The following is a 16,982-nucleotide window of genomic DNA, read 5'->3' on the forward strand; positions in this document are numbered from 1 at the left end:
CAGGTAGCGGAGAGACATCATCTATCCTGAAAAGTTCACTGGCTAAATAAACCTCACATCCTTAAATGCTCCGTAAGAGTTTTGGAGTGGCTGCAGTCAGGCCAGTGTGTGTCACACTTGGGATCCAAGCTTAGCTGGTACAAGGCAGCTCTGGTGTGAGAACTGATATATTTTGTGCTGAGGCGTGACTGTGGCACTGTGCACAGGTTAGTATGCCTGTAGTAGCACTGATACACATTTTCCAGACAATCTGCAGTTTAAACCCTCACCTTAGTTTCTACCCAAAGTTCTGTTGCATACACAACAGTCTGGGCTCAGACTGAACCAGATCAGATTCTCTTTCATTTACTGAAATGCATTTGAGTTGCATCCATTTTTCAGTCTCTTACTGATTGTTTTAAGACAGTTGCAGATGCAGTCCAGTGCAGGTTACTTGTTTTCTGGAGAGCAGTAAAAGGAGCTGTGGTTTTATACGCAGGTGAAATCTCAGCCCTTCCCTTCTTATTACAATGACTGCCTGTGTTTTTAGAATGTTAAGATGTATTTTAAGTAATTTAAAGTCAAATAATAATCGTAGTGGGGTCATTTTGCTGTTGATGCGCTCTCCAGTATTTTCTCCATTTTCAGTATGAGTTCCAGCCCCAATGAGAAGGAGGGTCTTAGTGGTGCTCCAGAGCAGTGAGTTTTTTACATGCTGATCTGTTTTAGGCTGCACGTGGTGACTAGACAGAGAAAAATATAAAAATAATCAGCAGGAGTGATTTGTGAGGGGCATCTGCCACATAACAGTTAGTTGGTGATAGAATTGCATGACATCTTTCCCTGCATAATTAGGCACTTGTTTGCCCGGGGAGCCCTGCAGCCCTTTCCTGATTTTCTGAAAGATTGTGTATGGGTTTGAAGTGTTTTTGCAGCTGATCCATCTGAAATCCCATCAGGTTAAAGGAAAAGAAAAGCCACATTTGTTGGATTATGGATTCCAGATCCTCCAACTTCTGGAGCAGGCAGGGAGGGGAACGGAGATGGAATCATGACGAGCAATTAATCTCGTTGTAGCTTGGACAACCCTCATCACAGGCTGACAGTGATTTATGAACAAGGCTTTAATATTTTTCTGTCTTGTGCAGGAGCAAAGTTAGATCTGCCTCAGTGTAAACTGGCATGGTTCCATGGGAGCTGATGGTCTATCAGCCGTTCTGAGGGCAACGCATTGCCTCCCATCATCATTGGGAGACATGAGTAACGATGCTCGTCCTCTGTCCTTCCTGCAACGGGGATGTGTATTTTGAGGTATGCAGCAAGATCTAGAGCTGTTCTCATCATTGCCCATGAGCAAATGATTGAGCCGAAGTCAGTGAGGTTCCTCTTGTGAGTTCACGGTTCAGCTGTGGAGAAAAACATGGCGAGGTGTACAAAGCCATGGCTGTTCCCAGTGACATGGGGTCCTTCCCAGCCCACTCCACCCGGCGTCGAATGACTTCCGCAGCTTTTTGCCAGATGGAAGGAGCTGAGGAAGGAAACCCCCCTTTCAGGCTGCTTCCTCCCCACCTGCACAGGCACTTTTGCCACAGCTCAACTCTGTAAATCAAAACATTTGCTGTATGTTTGGCCCATAGTTCATGTTATCTTCAGCCAACAGGCTTCTGGTAAGCCAAGCACGAGGCCCTAGAAACTTGGGGGGTGGTGTCGGTACCCATCGGTGGCATAGAGAGGAGCTGCCAGAGCCCCCAGAAACACCATGTGGACATTGGGCAACCAGCTTCCTGGTGCCAGGGAAGGGGTTGATTAAGTAAGTCGGGCCTCCTTTACATGTAATTTGCATGCATGCTTACAGTCATTTGAGATGTTTTTTTAAAAGGGGAAAGACTTAAATCTCCTTTTTTTGCCCCGTTCAGAGTGAATTTTGCTCAGTTGTTCAGTTTTGAAAGTAGGTGGACAAGAAAATGTTCATGGGGCTGAGGGTTAAAGATGAGGTGTGAGACTGAAGAATAGAGCTGGGTCTCATTCTATACCCACCTCTAAATTCAAGTACTATTAGAGCTTTTTCCAGTTCAGACCATCACAGCTGCTGGTAGGAGTGCATCTGGTCTAATTTCACGTTTCTCAGCCATTTTGAAATTCAAGATTGCTGAAGTTTCCTGCTAAAATGCAAACAGCCTCTTTGCCTCTAATCTCCTTCGTTCCCTGAAGCTGCCCTTGTCTCCATCTTTCATCCAAATCCAGACAGAGGCTTCCACAAGGTCTTAAGCAGCCTTGTGAACATTTCCCCAGATGATTTTCATTTCCGCTTGCCTCTGCCCTTCTCCAATCCAACTAGGAGCTGAGGTTTCAAAATACCTTGAGGAAAGGCTATTCTTGTGGTTTTTCTACATGCTTCAGAGAAAGACATACAGAATATTTCTTGAGGGCCCGGCTTTAGGGGATTTTCAGTCTTGTTTTCCAGATCTTGCAGCTTTAGACAAGTTATCAAAATGTAGATGCTGAAGTGAATTAGTGAACTTCTTGAAGATTTCCTGTCACTAATAATATATTTGGGCATCAAACTTGGGACTGCTAGGTTTTTTTGTGGGTCAGAAAACCCCTTGTCTCAATTCTGGTGCAGGGCAATGTCCTTTTGAAGCCAAAGGACAGATGTCATTCAGAGGTGAAGTTAAGTCAGTCCTGGCCACATTCAAAAGTCCTAACCACAGCTAAGCCTGTTGTAACTTCCCTGCCAAAACTTTTCTTTGATTTTAAAAAAAAAAAAAAGAAAAAGAAAAAAAAAAGTATTTTAATTAAATACAAATTTCTGTGGAATGTATCTGCTGTTTTCTAAAAGCATCCATGCTTTATTGGTAACTCAAAGCCAGAACATCATGGCTGAACAAAACTATTTACATTTGAAAGCTTTTCAGTTGAAAATGTGTATATTTTGGAATTGAAAATCCTTTTTTATGGCTTTCATTTTTATGGGAACACTGGAAAATTTCTGCTTTGGGGAAGGACTATTCTGACTAGTAAGCTTTTTATTCTTAGAAGCCAAGTACTGTTTTCTCAAACAGACATTTCTACATTTTTTTTCTCATATCTTTTTCTTCCCTCTTGCTGCTCAGACCATTTCCCTTGACTTGCTTAACTTTACTTGAAAACCAATATGAGAAATGGGGCTTTGTGTTACAGGCTCTGTTGCTCGTCTCGTTGTTTTGGGCCAGCTAAACAACCATTCCAGATAGCACTCTGGTCTGATTGCAGGCACAAAAATGCAAGTTTTGCAGTGGAAGCTATTTGAAAGGTTTTTTCCAGGCCTGAGATATATATCAGCACTTTATCCACCTGAGCCTAGCCTCTGCTGAATGATAAGGTGCTATGGGCAGGGCAAGCCCCGATGATTTTAATCTAAATGGGCATGACAAGATGAGAGGTCAAATGCTGAGTGGATTTAACCATCTGACAAGTGCAATGATTAACCTTAAATATTTTGTATTCAGTTCCAGGGTGGAATTTCTGCATAGAAATAAGGCCATCAGCCATGGGCATTTATTTGCTGGTGACCATGGCCATAATGTGCACAGCCAGTTAGGAAGTTCTGGTTATGTGTAAAGCTGTAAGTAATGACAGACAGTGAGTTGTTAAATAACTGCATAACTCATCAGGTATGGGAAGGTGCTTCCAGCCTGAAGTGTGGCTTTCCCTTGCCTGGAGAGCCGCAGTGGGCTGGGGACATGTGCAGCTCTCCAGAAATTGTGTGATTTTGTTGTTGCAAAGTGCTGCTGCATTTGCTCTCCGCAGGCTGGGGGTCTTTCCCTGCTGCTCTCGGATCCTTTCCCTTTAGAGCTGCTGCTTATGGGGCCTTTTTTTTGGCAGAAACTCAGACTGGTGTCTTGTGCACTGACAGAAAGGCTGAAGGGGAGATGGCAGAACCAGACTGCGCACCCGTGAGGGACATTTGCATCCTGGATCTGGCCTCTTGTATTTCTGGCACATGAGTTTAGCTTCCAACCCAGATCCAGGTCGGAGCAGGGAGTTAAACTAAATTTCCAGGTGGCTTCAGTAGCCTCACACAATCTCATCTCCCAGCCTGACCTGGACAAAGCGGCAGGTTTCTGGTTGCACTGGAAGGTGGGTCTGTATCAGACCCATCCTCCTCTGAATGGCATTGCAGCGTGAGCACACGGAGGGCAGGGAGATATGATCTCTCCTGGCTCTCCTACATTTCGTCACCTGTTGCCTGTTTGAGGAGAGCCAGCTGTCTCTGTAGGAGGGCTTGGTTTAGTTAGACTGGCCTGCATGGAGAAGGGCTTGGTCCAAGGATCTTGCTGTGGGGTTTGGTGGGTGACAATTCCTGGCTCAGTTCTCTTTGCTATTGTTACATTCAAGTACTATGCACTAGGACTGATGCAAGTGGGAAGATGCTGCCTCAAATTTCTACCAAACATGCTATTTTGATGTCTTTGACAAAACAGATCTTGCTCACCTTGCATACCAAGGTAATCTAGCAGTGATGCCAGCAAAAGAGGTGAGCTTGTGGGAGCTGGCTGCTGGTGAGTAGAGAACAGGCTCCAAGGCTGTGTTAAACTTTTAGGGCCATGTAGGCAACAGTTGGCACCAAATGTGGCAGGAAAAATAGTATGGCATTAATTGATGAGGTGGCATGGCTATTTCCTTACCTTTGAATGCCTGTTGTTTTGAGCTTAGTAATGGCATTCTAATATGCATTTTATGTGAAAAGGAATACATAATTTATTTATGCACCTCAGCTTAAAGTTCAGTATGGGAAAGGTATTTCTCCACCTCTGGATGTTTAACTGTTTAATAATAATAGTTAGCTTTAAAAGTTCATAACATTTTATCTTTAATAGCAAGACATTTACCTTTTGCCTGCAATACACTGATGAATTTGCACATTACACACCTGAGTGCAACACTGATGATGATAGAAAATGCTAGCCTGGCTTGAACCAAATTATACACTTCTCCACAAGCCTTCAGCTAGTTACTTCTGTATGGGAGGCAGCAAACAATAATATAAATACAGAAGGAAGAGAAGACAGAACAGATAGAAGACATTGGAAGTAACACAGAGTGTGCAAGTATGTGTGAAATACTGTATATTCAAGCTCTAGCAGTGGTGCTGGGCACAGAGTCCTTCCAGAGCCTGTCCTTTGAGTGCTCAGCAAACACCCGTCAAACAATGCTGGTGCTCAGTGTTCAGCAGACAATGCGGGGAAAGCTTGACAAATGTGATTTGTTAGAGCAGAAACTGCAGAAAGTCTGGGCCATGAAAAATATAAGCCTAATACCGATTATTTATGGTGTGCTGGGATTTCCTGATGGGGTATTTCAGGAGCGCTGTGTGAGCTGGATTGGTAAAAGACCTTCCTGAAGCAGTGTTGATGAGCTCTTCTAAATCCTGAAAAGGATGAAAAAATCTGAAGTCGTTGATGCTGCCTCTGAGGTTGGACTTCCATCCACCAGATTTGGGATGGTATCTCAGTTCTGATCTGGGGAAAGAAAGGCTACTGGTGCAAGTGCCCATTGAGCCCCAGGGCTTGCAGTGGGATGGCAAGGTGGAAATGGGCTTATTTAAAAGATAAAACATATTGTAAAAATCCTACAGAATGTTTAAATATGTTCCCAAAGCTGTGGTGTCCGTATTGACTGTGGAAGCCTAGCTGCAGCCATCCTGTATCGATTTAATCAAATGCCTCTTGTTCATGGCTGGACTCAAACTGCCCCCACCTTTAAGGAAAAAAGCGGCATGATGCACTGGGTTCTTCCTGCTTGATAGTATCAGGCAGCCTTTTCACCATCTCCCTGAGAAGCAGCAGTCACTGCCTCCACATGACAGGAGAAAAGTATGTTTTAAAGAGCAATATTAATAATAATAGCAACATTAAAGTGTGGGGAAGGATTACAAAGGTAATTCCGAGATCTTGCTCAGTAACACAGGCTATTAACAAAAGATAATCACCTTTAAGTCAGTCACCTTTAGCCCTGGAGTAAAATGGAGGCACAATTATTCAATGCAGTACAAAAGTAATTTGAATAGAGATGGATGAACCGTCGCCTCTCTCAGTTCTTGCTTGGGAAACCAGCCAGGGCCAAGTCCTAAAGGAGGAAAACTTGATGAAGAAAAGGCAGCAATAAGTAAATAATTCCTGGTGTCCTTCTCTCTGTTTTTCTACTGGAGCCAAAGTCGTTCACCCTTTGGAGTGTAAAAAGGGAAAGGGGGAGAAAATGGGAGAATGGTGTTGAAAAGCAGTTCTTCATGTTCCTCTTATGAGTAGCATTTGGAGGCTCTTATATTCCAGAATGCCATAAAACGTCTAGATCCATGCTTTGCGCCAGAGCACAGGTTTTTGCCATCAGAAACCACATGGCCATGTGGCTTCATCATTTCTGTCACTTCAGGTCCGTGGCTGAGGAGCAGCCTGAAGTATGAGGTGGGATGAGCTTTGTATGGAAAAGGTACCGTGTCTACTGAAAGAGGGCTCAGTAGCTGAGGAAATTATCAGCATGACCAAAAAGACATGGCCACAGGGTTTATTTATGTCCATAGGAAACCTTTCTGTGCTGGAAACTGGAGTCTTTCTTTGCAGCAACTGCTGTGTGATCCCTTCACTTGTCCATATCCTGCCTTTTTCCCAGAAAGTGGCCTGTGGTTGCTGGAGTGCAAAGGCTTGTTAGTTTTTGTAGGGTTGCTTCTGAGTGCTACTGTGCTGGTTTTGTTCTTTAAAAGGGTCATTGGAGTTTCATGCTGGGAGGAAGGAGCGTATGGACTCTGGAAGCAGTCATGAGATTGCAAAAGTGACTTTGAAGGGTCTTTCAAGCTGCAAAGATGAGCATTTGGGGCCCTTGGAAATGCCTGAGGCAGGGCTGTAGCCACACGCAAGTCCTCTGGACAATCTGACACTGACTTACCATCTGAGCTTGCATTCAACATGCTGTTGAAATTCCCACTGATTTTCCTTCCCACAGAAAGAAGCACTGGAGCTGAGCATCCAAAACCCATCCATTGTCTTTGCATTGCCTCCATGAGCAGCAGCAGGGATGACAGGCACGCAGCAAGATGAAGGAAGACCCGGCGAGCCTTGCGGCACGTGGCTCAGCCTCACCCTTGCTCTGGAGCAGCTGAGGACGTCCGGGAGAGATTAGCAGGTATGAGAAATTACAAACGGAATAAACTTTTGGAAACAAAACTTGAGAGTTGCCTCGAGAGGCATTGTTAGTGGCTGCTAATCCATCGAGCGGAGGGATGAGAAGCTCCAGTCCAGCCCAGTATAGAGTGGAATAAATACTGTGTTTCTGTTTTATGTCTTGTCTGTGCAAGCGAGGGGCCTCCTGTGCTTATTCCTGCGCCATTCCTGTGTGGCTCCATCTGGATTGCTGCCTGCTTTGGCTTTATAAACAACATGGTAGGAGCTCAGTGTGTGTGATTATTCTCAGAGGTATTATTGCAGTGTTAGCTCCGGTTACTCGTTTTCCATTGCACAGCTCATGTGCAGGCTCCTTACCAAAGGCTCCTGAGCTGGTGGCCTGTCTGGATCTAACCTGTGTGATGGGGCAGCCCCAAAATCCTGGTTTGTAGAGTGTTGCTACTGGGTGCAACCTCCATGTCCTGGAGTATGGGCTAGTATGAGAGCCATGCTGCCAAGGGAGTCCTTAAGAAGAGTTTGAAGGACATGAGAGAGCGTGTGAATATCCACCAAAGGACACCTTGCATTGCAGTTGGTGAGCACAGCCAGGTGACTGCCAGGATCGGTGTGGAGCTAGCACAGAAAAGACCTCACCCTGCACTGGCGAGTGGAGTGTAGGAGGAGGCAGGGAATTGGGATCAGCTTTTGCAGCTGGAGACCTCTGATGGCAGTGCTATCAATTTGGGTTTTGTCTGTATGTTTGGAGGCAGCAACTCTGGGCGAGACACAGCATTATCGGAGGCTAGCGAGCAGTAACGCTGCAAGCAGAGGGAGGGATGGGATCTGTCCCTGACCGTTGCACAGCTCAGTAAATCAGAGGAAGGTTGCACTGTGGCCGGGATTCCAGCGCTGTCTGGAAATTCTCCATACGTCCATCAGCACCTGCACCGTCAGGGAGTCTGAACCTTGGGCTTCCAACCAGAGAGGTAAACATTTAGGACCCAAACCCAGGATGACAATAACCAGAGCAGAAACCTTTCCATCCCATTGCAGGTCAAGCCTGCTTTAGGCATTTCAACCCAGAATTTTTCTCCAGGGTTATTAGGGGGGCAGTGCCTACTCATGGCCCTTCACTTAGCCCCATAAAACACTGCTCACCCTTGGTCTCCATCCACCCCCTTCTTCAGGCTCCTGTTCAAGACCCTGGTGGAGAATATCTTGAAAAGGCAGACGAATTAGCCTTGTAAAAACTGGACTAAATTGATAGTGCATTTATTGCACTCTGATGTTAACCCTTGCTATGTTTTACTGGGGGCAAGCTCTGAGCTTAACACACCACATGCTGTAGGGTTTTCTGAATGTCCTTGGCCTCCAATGCTGGTAAGATGGGTGCTGCCAACTGCGCTGGCCCACATGGGCTCCTGGAGATGTGATGCACTACCTGCTCCCTTCTTGCTGTGGCGGTGTGTTGTAGTAGTGGTGGAATAGATGTCATCGAGTTTGTATTGGACATCGTGTTGGAGACACTTGTTCCCTGGAGAGTGTGCAAGCTAGATCAAACTGTGGATGGTTGTTGTCAGCTTTCCTTGTTGTGTGAAAATGAGGGGCACAGAGGTCTGGGCAGAGTCTCATGGGTGCTTAGGGGCTGTTTAGGCACCACATCCCTGTTGAGACCAGTGTGGGTTTGGGGAAAGAAGAAGGGGGAAGCTGCTGAAAATCGAATCCTTCTTGTGTTTTGTTCACCTGAAGCCCTAAGCAATTTGTGAGTTCGCTTTCAATATCTGTCTATTAAAGCAGACCTTTTTTCCATGGAAATTGCTCTCAGGTTCTTGATCAGCTTGAATAAGCACAATGCCTTCCCTTGTCAGATAGGCCCGCTTCAGCCGTAAATCTGATGCTGAGAAATTAGATTTCTCTACTGCTCCCGAGCTGTCGTCAGAATAGTAAGACGACGGCAATCCATGGGGAGAGCTGATTGTGGCATCACTGTTATGTGTCTGCCCGTGCAGGCGCTGGGCAGGGTTTCCTTGGCTCGCCAGAAAGGGAAGTTTGCCCTTCAAATTCTCATTTGATATGTGGTGGATGAGCTGAAAGAGCTGTGGACTGAAACCAGGAACTAGGAACCGTTTAACTCTGGCTAAGCCAAATGAGGTAACCTCACAGCTAGCATTACTCATGTTTTAGTGGAGAAAAAAATGTTTTCCTCTTTCAAGAGTCCTGGAAGAAATGGGGTGGTGTCTCCTCTGTGCAAGGTGCTAACACGTTAGTGATAACATGTCCCAGCTGTTGACTGACTCTTCGTGTCTGGGAGCCAGAACTGTTTTTAAAACTACTAAGGGATGGCTCACGGCGTTTGTTATTTACTATGACATATTGAGCACCACTAACTGCTGGTGGCCAAAATACCATGAATCAGGCCCTCAACTCGAGAGACAGCTAAGAAAAAGTTAAAAAAAAAAAAATCCATTAATACTGAACTCTTTGTTCTGCTTTTGATAGCCTTTACTATTCATGTTTTTGAGCTTTCCTCTGCAGCCGTAGAATTCAGAAGAGCATTTAAAAAAAATTAAAGCTGATATTTTCTTACAATCACATGTTTCCAGACACAGGGGACTTGAGAGTAAAGCTCCAGATATAATCCTGAGATTTGGCAGTGCTCTTTGTATCATATTAAGTGATGGTCTACAGCACTCGTTAATTACTGCAGGCTGAAAAACAATTCTGGCTCCTGACAGAGGTCTTCTGCTCATTCTCAGCATATAAGTTTCTCCAGTTCTTCTGGGTAGGAGGGAAATATCACTTTCTAAAGGGCATGGGTGCAAAATTACACAGTGATATAACCTGTATTTGGCTTGAACAGTATTTTTAAACTGTTTTATTCAAAACAAAGTTTGAGTATATACAACTAAAATTATCTACAAATCTGTTTCTGAATAATCATACAGGTAATCTGGTCTTTGTAAGCCTCCATGTCTAATCCAAAATCTGTTGAAGACCAGTGGAAGAGAGCAGGCTGCTAGTTAAAACAGGTGATAGTCAGTGATCTGGACTATATTGATGGACACATCCAGGATCAATCCACATTTCTCCTCCCAGTCCTCTGCAAGCTGGGCTTTGTGCAGGTACCCAGGAGCAGGGGTGTCACCTGGCAGATACAGCACCAGTCTGAAAATAATTCTCATTTTAATGTTCATTAAAACTGGTCTATTTTCGGACCCTAGATCAGGCACTCCTCTGCAGTGCTGTCCTGCTTGCACCCTCTGAGTTGTCTGCTTAAACATAAAAGCATTTGGGGCAGCACCTCTCTGTCCCAGGTCTGGCACAGGGCGACCCTGCTCCAAGCTGAGGCAAGGTTTGTAATTGAGCTGGGCTCCCCTAGTCTCTGCTAAGATGGATTTATGGTAGCTGAATGTGTTGTCTTTGGCCACAGTGGACACAATCTGTAGGTGCCTTTGGAGATACTGTCCCATGGCTCCCCGCAGACGTGGTGGAGGGGGACAGGACATTGCCTCCTAGACAAGAAAGGTGTTTTGGTGCAAAGCTGTCAAACACAATTCTTAGGATACAGAAAAGCGAAGGTGGCCTCTCTTTCTTATCCAGCCAGCTCACAGCCAAATTCCCATTATTTTTACAAGCATCCTCCACCTGCTCCTGGCCCTGACTCTGCCATTGCCAAGGACCTGCACTGGCTATCCCATTGCTGAGCAATGGTCCCTATCTATAGATGTTGCCTTTTGCTTTTTGGCAGTCTGCAGGGGAGCAGCGAGCTCAAAGCAAAGGCAAGAAGCATTTTCACAGTCCTGGCCCCAGGGCTGATCCCCTGGGTGAGATGCCTCTTCTGTCCCATGGAGCTTTTAAATACTGGAAGAGCCGCAGCAGTTCATTGTGGTGTGGGGGACTGAGGCAAAAAGACAATTTATCTCGATTGGGGTTGGAGAGGAAAGCATTCACCTGTTCCCCTTTTATTGTCCCTGCCTTTGCTCTGCTGCCCACTGCCTGCAGCCCCGCGTTTGGCAGGGCTGACTCCAGCAGCCGGTGGGTTCCTGGGGCTTTGTCTCTGTGCGAATGCTGACACGTTCCAGCAAGCTGCCACACAAACACAAACATCAAAGGGCTGGCATGTGTGTTTTCTGAAGCAGCTTTCTAGGTTTTACTGGGCTATAAAATACAGCGACGAGGATATAAAAACAAAGCTGTGATGGACTTAGCAGAGAGCCAAAGCAAGCGAGGAGAGAAATGATGAAAATGAGAAAAAGGGTTATGAGCGAGGAATGATGTATCAGCTCTGTGTCAGGAGCAACAGATTTTGGAATAACTGTGAAGAGCATAAAACTGGTTTAGTCATTAAGAAAAAAAAATAGAAAAAGAAAAAAAGAAAAGGAGAAAAAAGCCTGATAAAAATGAATAAAGGAGGGAACTTCAAAGCATAAATTTCCCGACTGCATGACACTGATGTTTTGAACAGTTGTTCTGTGTGAGATAGCAGCAGTGATTTTAATGAACTTTAAAGAGCAGTATAAATAGGAACAAACAAAGAAAGGCGTTTGCATTAGCACAAAGCTAGGCACTGAGCTAATTGCTTGAACAGGATTTAAATGGCAGGTTATTATTTTTTTATTTATGTGTATAAACCTATTTTTCTATTTGGGTTTAAGAAAACAGCATAAAATAAACTCAAGCATCTCAATTTGGATTTTCAAGGGAATCAAACACATGCTTGATTTCCATGAAGTACTTGAGCTGCTGAGCCAAAGGGCAGTGAAATGGGTATAGCAGAGAAAGGGGGGAGCCTTTTGTTGGCCTATAAGGAGGCTGAGTGGGTAGAAGAATTTATTTTAGTTTGATGCACAGGCTCTCTCTGATGTTTCAAATGGATTTCACAGTACAGCTGCATGGAGACTCGGAGGATCAGAACCATCAGAAATGGGGAAAAAGCAGGTCACCTTGTACTTGGAGTGGGTCACCTTATTCTCATCCTAGGCTAGAGATTTCCTTATGCTTTGGATTTTCGGATTAGCGCATTTGTTCGTACTCAGGCCTGCTTCTTGCTTTTATGCGTGCTGTAGCTCAGGGCTAGATGCCCCCACTGCTGTTGGCAGTAGATGTGCAGAAGCACCTGCCAGTAGAGGCAAGGGTGCTCTGATGTATGGCAACCCGCTCCTGGTCTTGGCTACTGTAAGGTATCATTGATGCCTGCTTTTCTGCCTTGGTATACTCACCTGAAAGAAAGTCACCTATATCGTGGACCAGATTCACTTGTGGGTCTGACATTTCTAGTCAAACCTCTCCAACCTGTTCTGCATTTGGTGGACTAAGAGCCACCACTGTGTAGATAGGCAGAGGGAGTCAGCCTTCAACATTTGCAATGTTGAAAGCATCCTGGCCTGTATAATAAGTGGGTTGTCTTGTTAGAGAAATTTGTGGTCCTTCAAGAACTGCTAAGGAAGTTAATTAAAAATTATAATCTCTAATTGGGTACATGACTGGAAAGCCAATGTCCTGTATACCTGAGGTGTAGAGTAGTACAAATTCAGATTGCAATCACTGGTTTCTGATTCCCATCCTGACTTCCCCTTCAAAGACTTCAAATTTTGACGGACTGCAAGCATGAATGAGCTCATCAGCTCTCCCCAAGGCCCATCATCACTCTGCTGCTTGTAAAATAGGTTTCTTTTGCCCTGTTGCCCTGGGGAAGAAGTTCACACACCACAGCCACTGCTCTCACGGTCACCTTTTGCCCTGCAGCACAGTCAGCCTGCCTCTTCGTATGCCATTTCTCCCTGGAAGAGGCACTTGCCGTGCAGTGTATTTCTGTGCTGACCCCCTACGATCCTTGGATATTTTGCCAAAAACCAGAGGCCAAAGGAGGGAATCATCTCTCTGATATGTTAACCACAGCTCTGGTCGTGGGTCAGAACGGTAGAGTCTGGAGAAAATCCAGCCCGTCTCCATCAGCTCTTCCAGCTGCCGCCCCCCATCATCATTTTCCTCCTTTGATTAAAGAGCAACGTGGAGTCAGAAACCCCCAACAAAAGCCAGCCTTCAGTGGAAAAGTAATTAATCCTCACTTGACTCCGTATTTGTTTCAAATTAAAATTCTGGAGGAGTCCATGTGCTTTTCATATTTATTCTTCCTCCATGAGAGGGACTGGCCTAAGATGGACATTTCTGAGCTGCTCAGATGGCTACATATTAGAGTGATTACAATTATCAGCACTGAGATTAACGGATTCGGGTTAAGAAAAGAGGGACTTGGGGAAGGAAAAAGCAGAAGGAAGGCGGAGGAAGAAAGGAAAAATGCTTCAGTACCTTCACTTGCAACCTAGAAACAGCTTGTGTTTGCAGTCCATTAGCTCCTGTTGCCTGCTTTATTTTTAGTGACCATAGTCTCAGGTACCATAAGAAGTCCTTTAATGTGTGTGCACAGTTGGAGGAAACAAGCCAGCTTAAAGCAGAAAAGAGGCCCCACAATTTTGCCAGCTTCTAGAAACCAGCCTGAATTGAATGCTTGCTCAAGGTTGCCGAAGGTTCAGAGAATATAAAGGCTCTTGCAGTGCTGTTTGTAGAAGATTTAATGGGTCAGTCTGTTCTTTTTGGCTATGCTGAACCGTATGTTTCTGAGCCAGGTGCTCTGACTTTTTTAGTGCCAAACTCCCGATACAGACAGTGGGGCTGACTTTTGGGAAGTGCCTGGCCTTGACTGGCTTGAAGCTATTGATCCCCCTTCCGAATGATTCAGGTGGGTCACTCAAAATGGGGACATCACAAATCACTTTTTCAGACCTATGCCTGGGCATGCTGCGCCTGGGTGCTTCTGTCTGCTGAGTCTGGAAGCTCCGCGCTGTGGGTCCTCATTCCAGTTCAACAGAGATCATGTTCTGGGCTTTCTCATTAGCATCAGCAAGGAGGATTAGTTTGATATGGGTTTATTTGTAAGGACTAAACACCTCTTCTCCATGTGTCTGAATGGTGATGTGCAGCATTGACTTTGCTCTTACCTGATCTTGGTGGCATTCAGAGTAGGACCTCTTCACAAAAACCTCTCTAACACTTCCTGCTCAGCAGCCCTGTGGTAGCAGGATACAAAGATTATTTTTTTTTAAACTCTGTTGAGGGACAGTGAGTTAAGATGGAATGATTTGTAACAGGAGACCCTGTCCACCCTCCTCCAGCCCCCCAACCTGTTCTGGTCTGCAGCAGTCGCTGGAGCTGGGGAGAGGCCAAGTCCGTTCCTGTGCTCCGGGCTGGAATGTGCCCTGGACAGGTTGAGGTTTCTGCAGATGTAGGTTTTTCTGAGCTTGTGCAAACTCTGACTTTACAAAAGCTTGTAAATTGCCCGCGTTTTCTCGAGGACAACCACAGGGACATCCCCAATAAAATGCCTGCTCCAAAGTGGGAAAGGCAGTGAGGAATTTTTAAGGGAAGGGTTGCTTGAACTGTTTAACTTAGCTGAAGAATGTTATTTTTGCTTCTATCCCCATCCCAGAAAGGGGCAGGTCATTTTAGATATAAATTAAAGAGAAAATATTGCTGGAGGCAGATTGTTCACCTGTAAAATCTCATCTCAAATCATTAGTTTGGAAAAGTTGTGTAAACAAGTTAGGGTGAGAAGCATTCAGCAGCTTTAAAACTTGATAGTGTATTGCAAATATTCATAGGCAATTACATCAAAATAATGAGTTTTAAAGAATATTAAGAAAATTTATGATTAGAATAGGCCAGAATTTAAGTTGCTGCCTTGTGTAAATGTAGATACGATTGCCTTTCATTTCATGGTCACCCACTATTTTTTTCAGATACCCTATCAGAATATTGTCAAGCATTCAATGGTAAGAGGTGAATAGCCTCGGTAAAGGATGTGCTATCAGATGTTTATGCTGCTCCTGAGAAACACTCCATAGTTCACTGACAGTAGTATCCTGGGACTCTTTATCAGGCATGTAATAAGCCAGATATATGGCAAAATTCAAAACATATTTGGTTTGGACCTCTGAGATCTGGAGCTCTGCAATTCACTGCCAAAGCAAAGCTGTCCCAAAATTGACCTGAAGAAACTTCTTGCACATTTTGGTGAAGTCCTGGAAGTTCAGACAGCAGAGGTGAGAGGCAGCTTTCATCTGCTAAACGGTCTGTGCTTTTTTAAAAAAAGCAAACCATGGAATTAATATTGGACCTGATGAATTCCGAAATACTTCATTGTTTCTCACTCTTTTTTTCGCAGTCATTGCAATCCTTTTTGCCCCATGAAAACTGGGTCTGTTCCACTGGTCAAAACAAAGCAGTTCTGTATTATTCTGACACTAAAAACATAGTAATGAAGTGAATTGAAATCACATTTACTTCAGTGGATTACTGAGAGGCAAGTTTAAAATGGTATTACAAATAATACCTTATAATTACAATGGGAAAGATGAGCACCCTTAATCATGCCTTGCAGCTATGTTTGTTAATAAGAAAGCAAAGCAGAGTAGTATTGTGACATTTTTCATATTATTTTTAACGGAGTCTACAGTTTTCAGGCCAGATTTTAAGATGGAGCAAATAGCCTTCCTTGCCTCCAATATAAATAGGCTGCTTTACACTGGCCAAGCCTCTGACCTTGTTTTGCTTTAAAAAAGCTCTTTCCCCCCCCAAAGTCTTGCAGCAGGGAAGGAGAGCGGATCTGTGGGACTCTGGTTCTTTTCATTTGAAACACTATGCATTAATCATGGGTTTGACGCACTAAATGTTTCTAATTAACATCCAGCTTAAAACCACATGTGCTTCAGCCCACGTTCAAATGCTCGAGCTGCACAGGTAACCTCAGGAAAAGCATGAACAGATGGCAGGACATGGCTGAACTGAAAATCAGGCAAGGTATTTGTCCACTTTAAGCAAAGTGGAAGCCAGAGCAGCACTTGTGATTTAAGGCTGCTGAACAGGCCATGTTCCAGTAACTTGGGATGACTGTGCCCCAGGAGTGTGTCCCACTGGTGTGTGTGTGCCATCGCAGGCCTCTCACCACGCTCGGCTTCTTGGCTGGTGGAGAAAGGTGCTCATGGCCGACGTGGCTTCTGACTGCTGGAGTGGTTGGCACTGATTCTTCTGGGAGCAGGGAAAGGCATTACAGTGGTCAGTATGTGGGATAGCCCAGAGAGGTGGTGGATACCCCATCCCTGGAAACATTCAAGGTCAGGTTGGATGGGGCTCTGAGCAATCTGATCCAGTTGAAGATGTCCCTGTTCATTGCAGTGGGGTTGGACTAGATGATCTTTAAAGGACCCTTCCAACCCAAACCATTCTATGATTCTATGATAGCAGCATCAGCAAGGTTGGGTTTGTTGATATCTTTTGGATCTTGGCAAATCTTTTCCCTCTCTCAACTCACAAAAATAAAGTGTGCTGCAGTCAGGCTGGTAGCTTCACTGGTCGCGTGCCTGCTCCATTGGTGAAGTCTGCCTTGTATCATTTTAGTGCTTTTAGTGCTGTTCCTGGAACTGCAGTGTCTGGGGAAAAGCATTTGAAAATTGCACATCATTAGCATGCCAAAGAGGAGGTAATGTATGTAAAGCATTTGACCTCCTTTTGGCTCCTGCGGCTGGGACAAATTCTGATCTCATTTGCAGCAACACAAATCCAGAGTATCTACATTAAGCACATTAAGTTTAGTGGAGTTACTCTGAGTTTATACCGCTGCACCTGGTAAATGGAAGATGTCACTAGCAGCCTTTTTGTGACCCAAGGGAAGGAAGTAATGAAGGCAACCTGCAAATGAAAGGATGAAAACAGTTCCCGACAACAGGACTTTTGCAGGGGTGTGAAATTTATTGGGAGTTGCTGCATGCACAGCATTATTTAAAACCAGCTCACGCTTTTGGTGCTGGAAGT

General features: G+C 44.8%; 1 long non-coding RNA gene across 2 annotated transcripts in view; it reads left to right on the plus strand.

Moving 5' to 3' along the window:
* LOC128151226 (uncharacterized) overlaps positions 1-16,982 on the plus strand; it is a 101,558-nt gene that overhangs the window by 13,377 nt on the left and 71,199 nt on the right. For both annotated transcript variants that reach the window (XR_008238305.1, XR_008238306.1), the window contains exon 2: positions 6,958-7,137. This is a non-coding gene — a long non-coding RNA (uncharacterized LOC128151226). The remainder of the gene's footprint in view (positions 1-6,957; positions 7,138-16,982) is intronic.

This window comes from Harpia harpyja, chromosome 14, assembly GCF_026419915.1.
Source record: "Harpia harpyja isolate bHarHar1 chromosome 14, bHarHar1 primary haplotype, whole genome shotgun sequence".
Taxonomy (NCBI): domain Eukaryota; kingdom Metazoa; phylum Chordata; class Aves; order Accipitriformes; family Accipitridae; genus Harpia; species Harpia harpyja.